Source organism: Lactuca serriola, chromosome 3 (assembly GCF_051521515.1).
Source record: "Lactuca serriola cultivar US96UC23 chromosome 3, Lser_US96UC23_V15, whole genome shotgun sequence".
NCBI lineage: Eukaryota > Viridiplantae > Streptophyta > Magnoliopsida > Asterales > Asteraceae > Lactuca > Lactuca serriola.
In genome coordinates, this window is record NC_136410.1 from 286889187 (window position 1) to 286896117 (window position 6931).

Sequence of the window (6931 nt, forward strand, 5' to 3'; positions counted from 1 at the left end):
AGGACACCGCAGTTGAATGGTGTGGCAGAAAGGCATAGTCGAACCTTGTTAGACATGGTCCGCTCTATGATGAGTCGTGCTTCACTACCTATCTCATTCTGTGGGTATGCCTGATGGGTTTTAGCCATAAGAACTTTCCTATGTGCGCATGGAAAACCCTAATGCTTGGATCTAGGCTTTCTAATTAAACATGCTTTGAATCCAAGACTTCTAATGACTATTTAGGTTAAATAACAACATTGAAACAGATCTAGAACCATACCTTTGAATTCCTTGTTGATCTTGTTGTCTTGGAGCTTCTAGAGTCACAATTGTTACTCCTCTAATGGCTTATGAACACCAAATAGCAAGCAGGATGATTTGGGAGAGAGGAGAGGGGAGGAATTCGGCCAGGGCTTCTCTATTTTAGGTGAAGTTCCGAATTCCCTTAGCCATGGGATCTATTTATACTTGTAGACTCCTTAAGGGTTACAACCTAAACCCTAATTGGATAATTTTCTCTTAAGGCTATCCAAATCCATTCCTTAGATAAGCAATGGACGATTTGAGCTATCCTTTAGCTTCTAGAATCCGTCCCATCTATATCTATATGGATTTACAGTCTAAAGTTTAACTATCAAACAATTGACAGTTTATACCCTCTTATTTAATTAATTTCTTTAAGTCACCAAATTAATTCTAATTAATTCTATGACTTATATTAATCAAATAACAATGTTATTAGTCTTTATATTATTTTCATAATATATTAATAATATTTATTCTCTCTTAATAAATCATCCTATCAAGTTGCTATGGTGAAGGCAACCCAAAAGGACCATGCACAACCGGGTCAAATACTTGCCTAATATAGTTGCAGCCTTAGACACTATTCCAACAGTCTCCCACTTGGATAAGTCTAGTAACTATATGTACAAGTACAATTCGGTTTGCAATCGTAGCTCTCAAAGACGCTGTCAAACTCTCATCTAATCAATCTTGTCCTTTAGATAAGGGATCGTACAGTCCTCTGTTAGATATCATGCTGAGAATCCTATGGAATGGTTAGTCAAGCATTTAGGTTTCTCGATCTCTGATTTATTCGACATAGAACTTAATCGAACACATCAATTCAGTTCTGACCGGGCCCAGCACATAAGTCAAATCAAATCATCGAGCGGCCGAGATATCGCTTTTACCTTCTTAGATAAAAGTTACAAATAAACTTTGACTTATATGCATTTACTTATTCATTAACCAACTATACACAACAATGCATTTTATAACACCGAGTTACTGATGCGTTTTCGCATTATCAATGTACAATCAATTAACAAATAACAAACCATATATCTAGGTTTTAAGACTATATGATATTATCGTCTTGCGATCACCCTTTTATATCAAATTCCATGAGGTGATTCCAGCAAGCGCGGGTTTGTTCCAATGCTCAAAACCAGTTCATAAGCACTCATGAACGTCGCATCAATCTTTTGCTATGTCTAACACCATTTAGACAATCTACACACCAATTCATGACAATCATCATTCATATCTACTTCCAACCTATGAATGATTGTGGACAATTTGAACAATTCGGTTATTCCAAATAAACTCAATTATTCTGGAAGTCAAAACATGCAAAGTGAAACAACAGTTAAACAATTAACATAAGACAGTAACATTACTCATAAATAAAACTCCTTTATTTAATCATCAAATGTTAATTACATTTATCTATTACACGTTTCTAATACTATCTAATCTATGCTAATATCATCCTTCAACCCAATACTCCGAGCATGCTGCAAGTGCTTAACCCTACTTAGTCCCTTCGTAAGCGGATCTGCTGGGTTATCTTCTGATGATATCCTCTTCACTACAAGTTGTCCTTCTTCTACACGATTTCTGATGAAGTGATATTTTCTGTCGATATGTCGTGATCTACCATGATCCCTTGGTTCCTTGGTCAAGGCAACTGCTCCTTCGTTATCACAGAAAATCTCCATGGGCTCCTTTATGGCAGGTACAACTCCAAGATCACCGATGAAGTTCTTTAGCCATATTGCCTCTTCGACGCTTCGCTCGCTGCAATGTACTCTGATTCGCAAGTTGAATCAGCTACGGTTTCCTGCTTGGAACTCTTCCATGTCACTACTCCTCCATTTAGGGTAAAGACCTAGCCCGACTGCGAACGGTAGTTGTCCCTGTCGGTCTGAAAACTGGTGTCACTATACCCTCGCACCTTCAAGTCATGACTCCCTCCGAGGACTAAGAACCATTCCTTCGTCCTCCGAATGTAAGTAAGGATATTCTTCACCGCAATCCAGTGTGCTCTGCCAGGATTCCCTTGATATCTGCTAACCATGCTCAATGCGAAGGTTACATTAGGGCGAGTACTCGACTCATTTCTGCTATTTCAGCTACGGTACTCGGACTTTGAGTCTTACTCAACTTGGCATTACATTGTATCGGTAATTCTCCTTTCTTCGAGTTTTCCATACTAAAATGTTTTAATACCTTCTCTAAGTAAGTATTCTGACTAAGTCAAATTAGTCTCTTACTTCTTTCTCTTACTATCCTTTTTCCCAAAATGTAAGAAGCCTCTCCGAGGTCCTTCATAGCGAAGCACTTCCCGAGCCAGGACTTAACCTCCTGCAGAGTCGGGATGTCGTTTCCTATGAGTAATATGTCATCGACATATAGAACGAGGAAGCTTACTATACTCCCACTGGCTTTGACATATACACATGATTCATCTTCGCTTCGTACAAATCCAAACTCTTTGACTTCTCAAGCTTACACACTCTATTCGGATGCTTCGGATCCACAAACCGCTCTGGCTGAGCCATGTAAACATCCTCAGCCAACTTTCCATTAAGGAAAGCGGTCTTGACATCCGTTTGCCAAATCTCATAATCATGAAATGCGGCAATAGCTAGCATCACTCTAATAGATTTTATCTTTGCAACTGGTGAGAAGGTCTCATCATAGTCAACTCCAGGAGTTTGAGTAAAGTCCTTCGCAACCAATCGCGCTTTATATGTGTGTACATTTCCATCCACGTCGGTCTTCTTCTTGAAGATCCATTTGCACCCAACAGTCTTACGTCCGGGCACATAATCAACCAAATTCCAAACTTGGTTACCATACATGGATTGGATCTCGCTATCCATTGCCTTTTTCCATTTCGCAGACTCCGGGCCTGCCATGGCTTCCTTATAGCTATTAGGTTCATCAAGGTTTACTAGTGTACCATAACTAATATACGTGTCCCCTTCGGTAGTAATATGAAAACCATAAAACTAGAGATGATCTCTAACTCTATCGGAACGTCTAAGAGGTAAGGACTCGTCAATCGGTTCAACCGGAGTTTCCTCATCGGGTTGAGTGCCAGCGGTAGAGGTTCCTTCGTCTATCGACTCTTGAATCTCTTCAAGCTCGATTTTCCTCCCACTATCTCCTTGCCCTATGAGTTCTCGCTCTCGGAAAACTCATATCCTTGCAACAAAGACAACATTGTCCTTCGGTCTATAGAAGAGATATCCAAAGGATGTCTGCGGGTAGCCGATGAAAATACATCGCTCACTTCGAAGTTCGAGCTTGTCATGAGTATCTCGTCTTACGAAAGCCTCGCAACCCCAAACCTTGATATGTGCCAACGAGGGAGCTTTCCCTGTCCACATCTCGTGAGGTGTTTTGGCAACCTTCTTAGTAGGGACTCGGTTAAGGATATGGGCGGCAGTCTCTAAGGCATACCCCCAAAAAGAGATAGGTAGTGAAGCACGACTCATCATAGAGCGAACCATATCCAATAAGGTTCGATTACGCCTTTCTGCCACACCATTCAACTACGGTGTCCTAGGAGACGTCAATTGCGAAACTATTCCACACTCCTTGAGATAATCGTGGAATTCAAGACTTAGGTACTCTCCTCCTCAATCGGATCGAAGCATCTTGATTTTCTTGCCCAATTGATTCTCCACTTCATTCATGAACTCTTTGAACTTTTCAAAGGTTTCTGACTTTTGCTTGATTAAATAGATATACCCATATCTACTATAATCATCGGTAAAAGTCACGTAGAAGCGGTTCCCATCCTTCGTGGTTGATCTAAACGGTCCACATACATCGGTATGTATTAGGTCCAATAGACCCTCACCCCTTTCACACGTACTTGTGAAGGGTGACTTAGTCATCTTTCCAAGTAAACAAGACTCGCATGTGTCATCTTCCCTAAGGTCGAATGACTCCAACACTCCATCGTTTTGGAGTTGGGCTATGCGTTTCTTGTTGACATGTCCAAGATGACAATGCCATAAGGACGCTTTATCCATACGAGTGGAAGAATCTATATTCAAAACATCATTTCCTAAGTTATCAACAATCATAACAGTTTCATAAATTCCATTACATGGTATAGCTTGAAAGTAAAAGACACCATTTAGATAAGCCAAAATAGAACCATTCTCATTAGTAAAAGAAAATCTAAAACCTTGTCTATATAAACCATGAAATGAAATGATGTTTCTAGCCATTTCTGGCGAATAGCAACAATTGTTCAAATCTAAACATAAATTATTCCTAAGCACTAAAGAATACACTCCAATCTTGGTCACAGGCGACGATCTTCTGTTCCCCATGATTAGATTGATTCTTCCTTGCTACACATCCCTACTTCTTCTTAGTCCCTGCACATTAGAACAAATGTGGTAACCACAACCGGTATCAAGAACCCAAGAAATAGCATGATTAGAATCGTTAGATTTAATTGTGTATATACCTGCGAAAGATGGCTTGATCTTTCCTTCCATGATGGCTTGTAGGTACTCTGGGCAGCTTCTCTTCCAATGTCATATCTTGTGGCAGTGGTGGCACTTTGCCTCCTCCGGGTTAGGGCAGGGCTTAGTGGGATCGACTTTGCTCCCACTAGAAGAGGCACCATCTCGGGCTTTAACCTTGCGATAGTTCTTCGATGAAGTCTTCCTCTTCTTTCCCTTTCCTTGACCAATAGCCAAGACAGGAGCAGCAGGCGGATTGGGAGTTGGTGCAACAGACTTGTCTTTGAAGTTGCTCTCAGCGACCCTCAAGAGACTTTGGAGTTTGCTTAGGGTGACCTCTTCTTTGTTCATGTGTTAGGTCATCCTAAATTGATTGTACATCGGAGGCAAAGAGTGAAGCACCATGTCGATCGCCAAGTCTTCTCCAAAGTCAAAATTTAACTTGCGAAGGCAGTCGACATACCTTTGCATCTTTTGCAGGTGTGCGGTAAGAGATTCTCCATGACCCATCTTAGCAGAAATCATGTTGGTGAAAATCTCATAATTCTCTTGTCTCACGTTCTGGTGGTATCTCTCCAATAACTCTTGGTGCATTTCGTACGGGTACATGTCCTCATAGGACTTTTGGAATTCGGAGTTCATGGTGGCTATCATGATGCAATGTACCTTTGTTGCATCTCGCTCATGAGTTTCAAAAGCGGTAATTTCAGCCAGAGTAGTGATTTCAGGGTTGATCTTCTCGAGCTTCTCATCGAGGACATACTCCTTATCCTCATAGCGAGCAATGGTGTGAATGTATCTTATCCGTTCGCTAAAGTTCATTCCATCGAAGGTGACCTTTTGGCAAAGGCTCATCAACGTGAAAGAACTAGCAGCAGCGTTGTTTGCATTCGACATCTACAAAAGGAAGAAAGGACAAAGATAGATTAGAATAAGAATCCCTAATTATCACCCAATAAGAAAAATTAGGGCTAGGATCCAACAATAACATTTACATACTAGGAAAGGGATGCCGTAATCTAACATGCATATAAATTGAAGGTAAGTGAATGACGATTCACTAATTCTCCATCACAAAAACTTAAACTATTAGTCCTAAGTGTATTGAGAATTCCTAGGTTCGGATGAGATTCATTGAAACTTTTCAATGGCATGTTTAAATCTCGATATGCCCCTCTTGTTTGTAACTGGGATACCGAGGTGTAACAGCCCGAAATCTCAGGTATTGTTTAATTATGTTTTTAGGGTGAGTTGAGAGGGGACTCGGCGAGTTGGAGCCTAGACTCGCCGAGTAGGATCGCAGACTTGGTCGCGGGTCCGCGACTGGACTCGACGAGTCCAGATATGGACTCGGCGAGTCGACGCTGTTCAGCAGAAACCCTAACCGTACAGTTTTGGATCGTATTTAATGCTCTTATAGGCCGTCATTGTCCGTCTTTAGTCGATTGAGAGGAACCCTAAACGGCTGTGGGCATCTAGAGCAAGATTGGAGGATATTAGGGCTTGAAGAAATTGTTGGGCAAGGAGGAGAAAGGTTTAGGCTAAAGGAACAGCAAGGGATTCGAGTTCTGCGGTTTGGAGACACAGAGAGGACATATTCCAGGTAATATTTCGGATTCCCTTCTGTTGTTTGATGTGTTTATGAAGTTAGGGTTTATAGAACCCATTTGGTGATTAAATGAATTAGTGCCTTGTTACCCAACGACTATAATCTTGTAGTAGGACCTTTAGAGGTCCAGAAGGTCCCATGCATGTGTATTTCGGGACGAGACCTATCTTAGGAAGCAGTTTGATCGACTGCATGGCATGGACTCGCCGAATTCGATGAACAGACTCGGCGAGTAGCTTGAAGATTCACTGAGACTCGCCGAGTTGTTCTTCAGACTCGGCGAGTGGAGTCGGGGTGGCCCCGCGATTCTTCCAGGAGTAACTCGTCGGGTCGAGGAGGGTACTCGACGAGTAGATAAGGAATCTCAGAAAGTTGGAGGACGTCTAGACTCGCCGAGTCGCCAGGGTACTCGCCGAGTCCGGTCGAACTGACCGTTGACCGTTGACCAGAGTTGACCTAAGTCTGACTTCTTAGGGATAGTCACACTTAGAAGATATGAGTGTTAATGAGATATGTGATGTTATAGGAAGGTTGTAGCTCGTTGGATTGTGCACGAGTGATT